Source organism: Mustelus asterias, unplaced genomic scaffold, assembly GCF_964213995.1.
Source record: "Mustelus asterias unplaced genomic scaffold, sMusAst1.hap1.1 HAP1_SCAFFOLD_124, whole genome shotgun sequence".
Classification (NCBI taxonomy): domain Eukaryota; kingdom Metazoa; phylum Chordata; class Chondrichthyes; order Carcharhiniformes; family Triakidae; genus Mustelus; species Mustelus asterias.
The window spans coordinates 27,369-41,263 of NW_027590162.1; the positions used below are offsets into that span (position 1 = coordinate 27,369).

The 13,895-nt window shown below is 45.5% G+C and overlaps 1 long non-coding RNA gene across 1 annotated transcript; it reads right to left on the bottom strand.

Moving 5' to 3' along the window:
• Positions 1-6,377: 6,377 nt before the first annotated feature.
• On the bottom strand, positions 6,378-13,650 carry LOC144484729 (uncharacterized). The gene is made up of 3 exons (XR_013496115.1): positions 13,551-13,650; positions 12,532-12,720; positions 6,378-6,484 (listed from the first exon to the last, which is right to left on the bottom strand). It is a non-coding gene; the product is annotated as an uncharacterized LOC144484729 (long non-coding RNA).
• Positions 13,651-13,895: the final 245 nt, after the last annotated feature.

Genomic DNA, 13,895 nt, shown 5'->3' on the forward strand with positions numbered 1-13,895 from the left:
TTACTCACTCTGATACAGTGTGTGTGTGTGTGGGATTTACTCACTCTCTGATACAGTGTGTGAGTGTGGGATTTACTCACTCTCTGATACAGTGTGTGTGTGTGGGATTTACTCACTATCTGATACAGTGTGTGTGGGATTTACTCAGTCTCTGATACAGTGTGTGAGTGTGGGATTTACTCACTCTCTGCTACAGTGTGTGTGTGTGGGATTTAGTCACTCTCTGATACAGTGTGAGAGTGTGGGATTTACTCACTCTCTGACACAGTGTCAGTGTGGGATTTACTCACTCTATGATACAGTGTGTGAGCGTGGGATTTACTCACTCTCTGATACAGTGTGTGAGTGTGGGATTTACTCACTCTCTGATACAGTGTGAGAGTGTGGGATTTACTCACTCTCTGACACAGTGTCAGTGTGGGATTTACTCACTCTATGATACAGTGTGTGAGCGTGGGATTTACTCACTCTCTGATACCGTGTGTGAGTGTGGGATTTACTCACTCTGATACAGTGTGAGAGTGTGGTATTTACTCACTCTGATACAGTGTGTGTGTGTGGGGGATTTACTCACTCTCTGATACAGTGTGTGTGTGTGGGATTTACTCACTCTCTGATACAGTGTGTGTGTGTGGGATTTACTCACTCTCTGATACAGTGTGTGAGTGTGGGATTTACTCACTCTGATACAGTGTGTGTGTGTGTGTGATTTACTCACTCTCTGATACAGTGTGTGAGTGTGGGATTTTCTCACTCTCTGATACAGTGTGTGTGTGTGGGATTTACTCACTCTCTGATACAGTGTGAGAGTGTGGGATTTACTCACTCTCTGATACAGTGTGTGTGGGATTTACTCACTCTCTGATACAGTGTGTGAGTGTGGGATTTACTCACTATCTGATACTTTGTGAGTGTGGGCTTTACTCACTCTCTGATACAGTGTGAGTGTGGGATTTACTCACTCTCTGATACAGTTTGTGTGTGTGGGATTTAGTCACTCTCTGACACAGTGTGTGAGTGTGGGATTTACTCACTCTCTGATACAGTGTGTTTGTGTGGGATTTACTCACTCTCTGATACAGTGTGTGTGTGGGATTTACTCACTCTGATACAGTGTGTGTGTGTGGGATTTAGTCACTCTCTGACACAATGTGTGAGTGTGAGATTTACTCACTCTGATTCAGTGTGTTTGTGTGGGATTTACTCACTCTCTGATGCTGTCTGTGCGATTTATTTTATCATTCTCAGTACCTTGGAATCTTTCAAACCAATTCTGCATCTGATTATCCTCTGTGCTGTCTGGGAGAGTGGGATTCAATCTGTCAGTCGGTGGTACTCTTTCTGAGAGTGGGATTAATTCTGTCAATTGGTGATACTCTATGTGAGAGTGGGATTCATAATTTCACATGGTGGTACTGTATGTGACATTGGGGGTACTGTATGTGACATTGGGATTAATTCTGTCAGTCGGTGGTGCTGTGTGTGACATTGGGATTAATTCTGTCAGTCGGTGGTGCTTTGTGTGAGAGTGGGATTAATTCTGTAAATCGGTGGTGCTGTGTGCGAGAGTGGGATTAATTCTGTCAGTCGGTGGTGCTGTATGAGAGATTGGGATTAATTCTGTTAGTTAATGGTGGTGTCTGTGAGAGTGTAATTAGAACTGGGCCCTATTCCTGTGAATTAATAAAAAAACTCATCTCCTGCAGCCACCAGTGATCACTGACCCTCTGGATGTTTGTCCAGGATTTACATCCTGAATTTGGAAAATGATGTTTGAATCCAAGCAAACCACAGCAGCTCCTCAGAATTAAAAGAAGGAAACTGAACCCAAACTTGTGAATTGCTCATTTCAGAAGTTGAATCAAATGAAAACACTTATATTTCAATCGGAGAATTGGATTGGGGACCAGACAGCTCAGGACAACTAAATCTGAGAATGGAAAGGGTAATGAAGAAGAGAATTGGAGCTGACTGCAGTGGGATAGATCCTAAGATACAACAAAGGATTGATTAAAGCTGTTTTGTAACAGTATTGCTGAATGAAGCTGATGTCGAGTTATCAATATTGTTTTTGAAACAAGCTGTCAGCAGCATTGCCTTAGACAATGAACCCTGCGAAGCATTGATTTTGAGGGGATATGATTGGTGTTTATGAAGGGAACACATTCTTTCCGTGTGGATCGATTATTTTAGTTTGATGGGCACGAGAGACACAGAAAAAGGAGAAATTAACAGAAAAGAGAAATAAAAACAAGGCTCTAAGGACGTGATGGGTGAGTGGGAGTAGCTGAGTTGCTTTTGAATAGGGTAGGTACAGATCAATGGGCAGACTGGTCTCTTTGTGTGCTTTACCCATTCTATAACTGCTAAACAAAAAAGAGACAGCCTGTTGAAGCTTCTGATTTTGCACTCATAAGAACAAATGCAAGAATGCCAAATGTCAAAGGGAGGAACAAGTGCTGGAAAAAAAGGATGCTGATCGTTGACAAGTGAACTCTAATTGGTCAAGACGTTGTCATGGGGAGGGCACAAAGAAAACTTAGCCCTGTATATTTCTGTTCAATTCAACATAGGCACAATGCCTGGACACGTTCTAATTTTAATTCTAATTTTTGCCTTGTATTAAATCACTTTCTGTGTGAGCACAATTGTGGAGGATCATGCATCTTTTCATCTAACACGCCATTGTTAAGTAAAGGTAAGTGTAATTCACATTTTAATAATCAAATTGATGCCTTCATCATTCACTCTGTTTGGGAGAACTTTATACTTGAATGTTGAACTCAGTTTGACTGAGAATTATTACAATTTCTACCCTCCGCGTATAAGTCAGGTATGTGATCTGTATCTCAGTTTGCACCAATTTATATGTATCCTTATTACAATAATCAGTGTGTGTCTCAGATTATACTATCATTCAGTTCTATCTGGTATTCAATTGAATTGCAACTAAGGCTACAATATTGTAGGACTGACACACTGACAATCTGATAGCGGGTGAGAATTTGGACTGGGATTTATGTATCTACCTGTCAGTGGTACTGACTTGGGATGACATGGAAACAATGTCTGTCTCTCCTGCTCTGATTGATTGTTGGATTGAAAATGTGTCTCTGCAACCGGTTCTGCTGCCTGAGACTGTGGAACTGATGCACTCTGAGAGAGAACAGACATACTGTGTGTGAGGAGCTCGCTGCACTGTTCATTGCGACTCAGGTGAGGAAACTTCAAACTAACCTTGATTGATTCAATGATTTGCCAGTCAGGAATAATTTACTCATTGTAGCCCAATTACAGGTGAGGGAATAATACACAGCCCTTTTTCAATTTGATTTACTGTTGTCACATGTATTGGCATACTGTGAAAAGTATTTTTTTTTGTGCGCTATACAAGCAAAGCATACCATTCATAGAGTACATGGGGAGAAAGAAATGACAGAGTGCAGAATGTAGTGTTACATTCATAACTAGTCTGTAGCGAAAGATCAATATAAGGCAGGTCCATTCAAAAGTCTGATGGCAGCAGGGAAGATGCGGTTCTTGAGTTGGTTGGTACATGATCTCAGACATTTGTATCTTTTTCCTGCTGGAAGAAGGTGGAAGAGAGTATGTCCGGGGTGCGTGGGGGTCTTTGATGATGCTGGCTGCTTTTCTGACGTGATGGGAAGTGCAGACGGAGTCAATGGATGGGAGGGTGGTTTGTGTGATGGACTGGGCTACTATAAGAACTGTTCGTAGTGTAAGGCGGTCTTGGTAAGAGCAGGAGCCATACCAAGCTGAGATACATCTGGAAAGGGTATTTTCTTTGGTGCATCTGTAAAACCTGGTGAGAGTCAGAGCGGAAATGCTGAATTTCCTCAGTCTCCTGAGAAATTAGAGGTCTTACTTAACTATAGTGTCAGGGTGGAAGGACCAGGACAAGTTATAGGTGATCTCAACACCCAGAAACCTGAAGCTCTCAACAATTTCCATTTCATCCCCATTGATGTAGACAGGGGCATGTCATCCACTATGCTTCCTGAAGTTAATGACAATCCCCTTTGTCTGGTTGACATTGAGGGAGAGATTATTGCCGTCTCACTAATTTACCAGATTCTCTGTCTCATTCCTGTAGTCCGTCTCATCATTGTTTGAGCTCCGATCCACTATGGTGGTATCATCAGCAAACTTGAAAATAGATTTGAAGCGGAATTTGGCCACACAGTCATAAGGGGAGAAGGAGCATCGTAAGGGGTTGAGGATACAGCCTTGTGGGGCACTGGTGTTGAGAATAATCGTGGAGAAGGTGTCGTTGCTTATCTTTACTAATTGCGGTCTGTGGGTTAGGAAGTCTAGGATCCAGTCACAGAGGGAGGAGCCAAACCCGAGCCATGGAGTTTGAAGATGGGTTTTGTGGGAATAATGGTGTTGAAGGCTGAGCTGTAATCAATAAATGGGAATCTGACATGAGTCTTTATTATCCAGGTGTTCCAGGGTTGAGTGTACGGTCAGGAAGATGGCATCGACAGTGGACCTGTTGTGGCAGTAGGTGAACTGTAGTGGATCCAGGCAATCTGGGAGGCTGGAGTTGATCCGTGCCATGACTAACCTTTCGAAGCACTTCATAATGATGGATGTCAGAGCTACCAGGCAATAGTCATGAAGGCACTATGCCTGGCTTTTCTTTGGTACACGGATGATGTCATCTTCTTGAAGCAGATAGGGACCTCAGATTGGTGGAAGGAGAGGTTAAAGATGTCTGCGAATACCCCTGCCAGCTGGTCCACGCAGGATCCGAGTGCCTGTCCCCGTACCCCATCCAGGCCAGTAGCCTTCCGTGGGTTGACTTTCAAGAAGGCTGATCTGAAGTCTGTGATGGTGACCTCGGATACAGGTTCGGCCAAGGCTTTCAGAGTGGAGGGCATCCTTTCTCTTCCTCAAAACAGACATAGAATGCATTGAGCTCATCAGGGAGAGGGGCATTGTCGCTGGCAATTCTACATTCCTTCATCTGGTAGCCTGTTATTTCTTTCAGACCTTACCATAAACGGTGGGAGTACATGTGGCGAGCCAAGGACTCTAGCTTGGTCCGGTACTGGCACTTGGCATCTTTGATGGTTCCCTGTAAATCATATCTGGATTTCTTTACAGTTCAGGGTCCCCTGACTGGAACCCCTCGGACCTGGACTTCAGGAAGCAGTGGATATCCCTGTTCATCCATGCTTTCCGGTTGGGAAAAACATGGATTTGCTTCTTTGGCTCAGTCTTCTATGCAATTACTAATGAAGTCAGTTACTGTAGTGACGTACTCATTCAGGGTGCTTGCAGAGTTTTTAAATATTGACCAGTGCATTGACTCGAAGCAGTCACGTAGGAGATCATCCGATTCCTCAGACCAACAATGCGTGACTTTCTTTAATCGGATTCTCCTGCTTCAGTTTTTTGCTTGTAAGCTGGGAGCAGGAGCACAGCCTTGTGATCTGATTTGCCAAAGTTTGGGCGGGTGATAGAACGATAGGCATGTTTGACTTTTGTGTAACAGTGGTCGAGGATGTTTGGGCCTCTGGTGGGACAGGTGACATGTTGGTAGTACCTTGGTAAGACACTCTTGAGATTGGCCTGGTTGAAGTCCCCGGCCTCGATGAACAAGGCCTCGGGATATTTTGTCTCAAGGCTGTTTGTGGTGGTAGATATTTCATCCAGCGCGACCTTCATGTCTGCCTGGGGTGGAATGTAAACTGCTGTCAGGATAACAGAGGTGAACTCCCGTGGAAGGTTGTCGGGGCAGCATTTCAGCGTCAGGTATTCTAGGTCCGAGGAGCAGAAACTCGCCAGTGTTGTGACACCGGAGCACCAAGAGGTGTTGATTAGAAGGCAGACGCCACCTGCGCAAGCCTTATCTGAGGCCGCTGTACGGTCCATTCGGTGGATGGAGAAGCCCTGAGGTTGTAGGGCACTGTCCGGTGAAGCAGGTGTGGTCTGTGTCTCCGTGAAACAGAGCACACAGCAGTCTCTCAGTTCCCTTTGAAAAGTGAGTCTGGTTTTAAGTTCATCGAGATTGTGTTCCAGAGATTGAACATTTGCCAGGAGTAAGCTGGGGAGGGGGGCCTTGGAACCACATTGTTTCAGTCTCACCTGCAAGCCTGCGCGTTTCCCACGCTTCCTGGGGTGGCTGCTTCCTGTCGTGCCTGTGAGACGGTGTTTAGTCTGTGGGATCAAGGGTGTAGCTGTATCCTGTTTCCGCTTTGGTTGGTGTGTGGGTGGAGGATTTGTTGCCATGGTCACGGTTCCTGCGTCGGCAGTCGGGTCTGAGCGGTCGGGAGTTCCGGGTCGCTGTCGGGCTGCGGTTTGAGTTTGGACGGTGTTCACACCACACTCCGGCATGGACGGGCTGAAGGCCGGTTAGTGGATGGGGTCTCTGGAGTCACAGCTGGGTCCACGTGTTCGGGTTCTCCGGGTCACCGCCAGGTCAGGGTCTTCCTTCCGAGGTCAGAGGATCTCTGGCCTTGCAAATAAATTTAAAAGAGCAGTTTTAGTAATTTATAAATCTCACTACATAATCATAATGAACAGCCACAAAGGAACCCCAGTGATACAAACATTGTCAATGTGTGACTGCAGTCCTTAGTGTCTGCGTACGAGATGCATGATCAGTGGCGGTAGGCGCTACAACAATTCAATGACATTCAGATAGAACTGAAACCCTGCACTGCTCCATGAATGGGATAACCGGATGGAGCAGGGACATTTGTAATGTTCATGTTTCCATTCATTGCTCCGGTGTGATTAACCAGATCGTAATCAAAACCAAACAGTCTCTGTTTAAAATGTGTCCATCCTCGTTCTCACCTGGTGCCTGCAAGAGCTGCTCTTTGTCTAACTCCCCACATCCTGACTGTCTGCCTCTGCTTCCAATCTTCACTGTCCAATAACAACAAACCAGGGGAGACTGGAATTAGAGTCATTACCGTATGGAAGGAGGCCATTCGCCACATCCAGTCCATGCTGGTTCTCCGTGGAGCAATCCAGTCAGTCCCATTCTCCTGCTCTATCCCCATCGCCCGACAAGTTTATTTCCCTCAAATGTCCCTCCAAATTCCTCTTTGAAATAATTCATCATCTCGGCTTCCAACCTCAGAGACAGCAACTTCCAGGTTGTCACTCGCTGCATGAGAAGTTCTTCCACACATCCCCCCAGTGTGTCTTCCAAAACCTTCAACTTGTGCCCCCTAGTCCTTATACTATCAGTGAATGGAATCAGCTTTTCTTTGTCTACCTGAACCACACCAGCCATAATCCTGTCCACCTCTATCAGATCTCTCTCTCAATCTGCCTTGCTCCAAAAAGATCAACCCCAGCTTCTATAACCTAACTTTGTGGCTAAAATCCCTCATTGCTGAAACCATTCTGGTCAATCTCCTCTGCACCCGCTGAACCACCGTCACATGTTTCCTCAAGTGTGCTGAGCAGAACTGGACTCAATGCTTCAGCTGTGATCCAATCAGAGTTTTCTAAAGGCTCAGCATAACTTGCATGATTCTGTACTCAATGCCTGTGTCCTCATGGAGAGGGTCACTCATGTGGACGAGGAGGGTTTGAACTAAACTGGCACGGGATGGGCACCATTATATAGAAGTGGAAAAGAGGAATATCTGGAGAAAGAAAAAGAAAATCACCGGCTCCAACGCACGCCTCCCTGATGAGCTCAATGCATTCTGTGCCCGCTCTGAGCAAGAGGTCAGCGAGAGCACGCCCTCCACCCTGGAAGCCTGAGATGAATCTGTATCCGAGGTCACCATTGCAAATGTCAGAGCAGCTTTCTCAAAGGTCAACCCAAGGAAAGTGACTGCCTTGGATGGGGTACCCAGACGAGCACTCAGATCCTGCATGGATCAGCTGGCGGGGGGATTCGCAGACATCTTCAACCTCTTTTTACAACAATCTCAGGTCCCTACCTGCTTCAAGACGACGACCATCATCCCAGTACCAAAGAAAAGCTAAGCAGCGTGCCTCAATGACCATTATCCAGTGGCTCAGACATCCATCATTAGGAAGTGCATCGAAAGATTAGACATGGCACAAATCAATTCCAGCCTCCCAGACTATCTGGATCCACTACAGTTCGCCTACCAGCGCAACAGTACACAGCAAACACCATCTCCCTGCCCCTGCACTCAGCCCTGGAACACCTAGATAACAAAGAGACTTACAGCAGACTTCTATTTATTGACTACAGCTCAGCCTTCAACACCAATATTCATCTCCAAACTCCGTGGCCTGGACCTCGGCTCCTCTCTCTGCGACTGGATACTGAACTTCATAACCCACAGACCACAATCAGAAACGATAAGAACAACACCTCCTTCACGATCATCCCCAACACTGGTGCCCCACAAGGCTGTGTTCTCAGCCCCCTACTATACTCCTGAGACACCTGTGACTGTGTGGCCAAATTCCCCTCCAATTCGATTTTCAAGTTTGCTGACGACACCACCGCAGTGGGCCAGATCGCAAACAATGATGAGAGAGTTCAGGAACGAGATAGAGAATCTGGTGAACTGATGCGGTGACAATAATCTGTCCCCCAATGTCAACAAAATGAAGTAGATTGTCATCTACTTCAGGAAGCATAAGAGAGAACATGCCCCTGTCTACATTAACGGGGACGAAGTAGAAATGGTGGAGAGCTTCATGTTTTTAGGTGTCCAGGTCACCAACAACCTGTCCTGGTTCCCCCCCCCCCATGCCGACACTATAGTTAAGAAAGCCCCACCAACACCTCTACTTTCTCAGAAGACTAAAGAAATTTAGCATATCAGCTACGACTCTCACCAACTGTTAGAGATGCACCATAGAAAGCATTATTTCTGGTTGTATCACAACTTGGTTTGGCTCCTGCTCTGCCCAAGACTGCAAGAAACTACAAAATGTTGTGAATGTAGCCCAATCCATCACGCAAACCAGCCTCCCATTCATTGACTCTGGATACACTTCCTGCTGCCAGCCAGCAGAATTCAGGACCCCACTCACCCCGAACATTATCTCTTCCACCTTCTTCCATTGAGAAAAAGATAGAAAAGTCTGAGGTTACGTACCCACTGACTCAAGAACAGTTTCTTCCCTGCTGCTGCCAGACTTTTGAATGGACCTACCTTGCATTAAGTTGATCTTTCTCTACACCCTAGCTATGACTACATTCTGCACTCTCTCCTTTCCTTCTCTATGAAAGGTATGCTTTGTCGATATAGCGCGCAAGAAACAGTAATTTTCACTGTATACTCATACACGTGAAAATAATAAATCAAATCATATAAGGTAGGAGTATATGAAGAAGGAATCTCAGTGGAATACAAGGATAGGTTTGGAAAGCATGTGTGTAATCACACAAAGTGTCATAGAGTCAGAGGTTTACAGCAGGGAAACAGGCCCTTTGGCCCAACTGGTCCATGCCACCCCGTTTTTTAACCCCTAATCTCGTCCCAATTGCCTGCATTTGGTCCATATCCCTCTATACCCATCTTACCCATCTAACTGTCTAAACACTTCTTAACAGACAAAATTGTACCCACCTCTACTACTACTTCTGGCAGCTTGTTCCAGACACATACCACCCTCTGGGTGAAAGAATTGCCCCTCTGGACACTTTTATATCTCTCCCCTCTCACCTTAAACCTATGCCCTCTCGTTTTAGACTCCCCTACATTTGGGAAAAGATATCGACTATCTAGCTGCTCTTTGCCCCGCATTATTTTATAACACTCTATAACATCACCCCTCAGCCTCGTACGCTTCAGAGAAAAAAGTCCCAGTCGATCCAGCCTCTCCTTATAACTCAAACCATCAAGTCCCGGTAGCATCCTATAAATTTTTTCTGCACTCTTTCTTATTTAATAATATCCTTTCTATAATGTGACCAGAACTATACACAGTATTCCAAGTGTGGCCTGATCAATGTCTTGTACAACTTCAACAAGACATCCCAACTCCTGTATTCAATATTCTGACCAATGAAACGAAGCATGCTGAATGTCTTCTTCACCATTCTGTCCACCTGTGTCTTCACTTTCAAGGAGCTATGAATCTGTACCCCGAGATCTCTTTGTTCTATAACTCTCCCCAACGACCTACTATTAACAGAGTAAATCCTGCCCTGGTTCGATCGACCAAAATGCATCACCTTGCATTTGTCCAAATTAAACTCCATCTGCCATTCGTCAGCCCACTGGCCCAATTGATCACAATACTGTTGCAATCCTAGATAACCTTCTTCACTGTCCACTATGCCAGCAATCTTGGTAGCATAGTGGACAGTGTAGTGAATACATAGGAACACAAGAGAGTGTCAATGTTGTAAATGCGGTCTGGAAATGGAGAACACCGGGCAATTATTATTCAATACAATGTGAACAGAATAGAGAGAAGGGTAAAAGGTAGGTGTGGTGAGAAGGAAATAGAGCAGCAAATCTATGGGCAGATCATTCATTGTAGATACAGAATTAATTCCATTCTCACACAGACTGACAGGGAGCTTGACCACATGATCCAAGTGTCTGGAGGTGGTCACTTGAGTAACAGTGATCATTGTATCACAAGCTTGATATTAGCAAGGAACAATCTAAAGTAGCACTTCTGAATGGGAAGAGGACTAACCTCAATGGGAGGAGCTGGGATTGAGCCAGAGTAAACTGGAGCCAAAATCTGACAGGAAAAACTGTAACAGAACAATGGGTGATCTTTCAGGAGATGTTTCAGGTACAGACTCGGTACATTCTAATCAGGGTGAAAGGGAGGGGAACCAAAGCCAGGGCTCCTTGGAGGATGAGGAAGATAGAAAGTATAATGAAACAATGAAGAGGCCATTTGATTTAGTTTTTTGAAGGGGTAACCAAGAAGGTAGATGAGGGCAGTGCAGTTGATGTTGTCTACATGGACTTTAGCAAGGCCTTTGACAAGGTACCACATGGTAGGTTGTTGCATAAGGTTAAATCTCACGGGATCTACGGTGGTTGCAGAGAGTTGTTTTTCAAACTGGAGGCCTGTGACCAGCGGTGTGCCTCAGGGATCTGTGCTGGGTCCACTGTTATTTGTCATTTCTCTTAATGATTTGATGAGAATATATGAGGAATGGTTAGTAAGTTTGCAGATGACACTATGATTGGTGGCAGAGTGGACAGTGAAGAAAGTTATCTCCAATTGCACGGGGATCTTGATCATTGGACCAGTGGGCTGACGAATGGCAGATGGAGTTTAATTTACACAAATGTGAGGTGATGCATTTTGGTAGATTGAACCAGGGCAGGACTGACTCAGTTAATAGTAGGGCGTTGGGGAAAGTTACAGAACAAAGAGATTTAGGGGTACATGTTCATAGCTCCTTGAAAGTGGAGTCACAGGTGGACAGAGTGGTGAAGAAGGCATTCGGCATGCTTGGTTTCATTGGTCAGAACACTGAATACAGGACTTGGAATGTCTTGTTGAAGTTGTACAAAACATTGGTAAAGCCACACTTGGAATACTGTGTACGATTCTGGTCACCCTGTTATAGAAAGGATATTATTAAACTCGAAAGAGAGCAGAAAATATTTACTGGGATGCTACAGGGACTTGATGGATTGAGTTATAAGGGGAGGCTGGATAGACTGGGACTTTTTCCTCTGGAGCGTAGGAGGTGATCTTATAGAGGTCTATAAAATAATGAGGGGCCCAGATCAGCTAGATAGTCTATATCTTTTCCCAAAGGTAGGGGAGTCGAAAACTAGAGGGCATAGGTTTAAGGTGAGAGGGGAGAGATACAAAAGTGTGCAGAGGGGCAATTTTTTCACACAGAGGATGGTGAGTGTCTGGAACAAGCTGCCACTGGTAGTAGTAGAGGCGGGTACAATTTTGTCTTTTAAAAAGCATTTAGACAGTTACATGGGTACAATGGGTATAGAGGGATATGGGCCAAATGCGGGCAATTGGGATTACCTTGAGTTTTTTTTTAAAAAGGGCGGCATGGACAAGTTTGGCTGAAGGGCCTGTTTCCATGTTGTAAACGTCTCCAATTTAAGATGGAGATTAGGAGGAATTACTTATTTTAAGGGAACCTTAATTTTTGTCATTGAATAGATTCAATCTTGAGTTAGACAGATTTTTGAGCTACAAGAGAATCAAGGGTTATGGGGACAGGCACTGAAGTGGAGTGGAGGCCACAATCAGATCAGCCATGATCTTACTGAATGGCAGAACAGGCCTGATGGGCTGAATGGCCTTCTCCTGCTCCTTTTTCTTATGTTCTGATAGTGTGTGTGTGGGACTAACTCCTTTTCTCAGTCTCTGTTACAGTTTTCAGTGTGGAATTAACTCAGTCTGATCCTGCATTTCAATGTGGAATTGATTCTCTGTCCAACACTTATTGTATGTGAGTGTGCAATGTTTCTTTAACTGTACAAGACACAGTTAATGATCTTTGATCAGAAGTGTTTTGACCCTACTGCTCTCAAATTTACTCAGAATTAAACCCATCACTTTCTCCTGCTACTACACACCAAAGTCACCCAAACAAAAACATACCTTCACAGAAACTGAGGGGCCGAATTCCAAAACCAACATCCAGCTTGATTCAAAATCGCTCTTAATTTGTCTATTTCAGGCCTCAGTTTTCTGAGCAACAGCTGCAATAATTCACAGGTGAAATCATGTGGACGCTGGACATCTGAAACAAGGTGTAAATTCTGGAATACACAACAGGTCAGGCAGCATCTGTGGAGAGAGAAACAGAGTTCATGTTTCAGCTCACTGACAATCAGCCTACAATAAACTACTTGCTGATATCTGCTCGTGGCAGCCACAGTTCCCACATGAGGAGGTAATGGTGTAGTGGTATTGTCACTGGATGAGTGACCCAGAGGTCCAGTGCAATTCAATGGGAACTGATTATCACCTCAGCACAGTGTGCAATTTGAGCTCAATTAAAATCTGGAATTAAAGGTCTAATGATGGCCATGTTGTAAAAACCCATTTGGTTCACTGATACCCCTTTAGGAAACGAAATCCACCCACATTACCTGTTCTGGCCTACCTGTGACTCCAGACCCACAGTATGTTTTTGACTCTTTAATGCCGCCTGAACTGGCCTAACAAGCCACTCAGTTCAAGGGAAATTAGTGCAATAAATGCTGGCCAAGCCAGTGATGAACACATCACATGAATGAAAACAATTCTCTGCGCCCCAGAAAGCGCTCTATCCAACACACTGACTTGCCCAGGCACTGAGAGTGGGCACGCTCCCCAGGGGCACCCGCGGGGCAATCGGTGCTGGAACTTTCCCCACTGCCATTTCTCTCCCATTCCACCAAGCTGCCTGTGTCCTTTTGAAGTTTCCCACTTTCCTCCTCACAGTTGCCAATGCCTCCAAGTTTGCTGGCGTGTGGAAATGTTGAGCTTGTGGCCTGTACACCAAGGTGTGTGTCATTAATATATATCAGGAAGAGCAGGGCTCCGAACACCGAGCCCTGGGGAACTCCACTGGAAACCTTCCTCCAGTCTGAGAAACAACCATTAAGCACTGCTCTCTGTTTCCTCTCACTCACACTGTTCCATATGGGGCGGTGAGGATGGCCTCGCTGCACCATCCGCTTCATGGTGCCGTGCTCTCGCCGCCGGGCGCCTCTGCTCCGGCCTCTGACTCGGAATTACTGCGTCCACGCGCGACGCCGCTGAACTTCCGGGAAGCGCACCGCGCATGCTCCGCGCAGACTTTCGGTATCCGAGGACGCGGCCGAACGGCAGCTGCGCCGTGCGGACCATTCTGAATGAGATAGACCGTATTCACCCGCGCGCTGTATCCTGGGTTAATTATGATGTTGAAATGCCGGCGTTGGACTGGGGTAAACACAGTAAGAGTTTTAACAACACCGGGTTAAAGTCCAACAGGT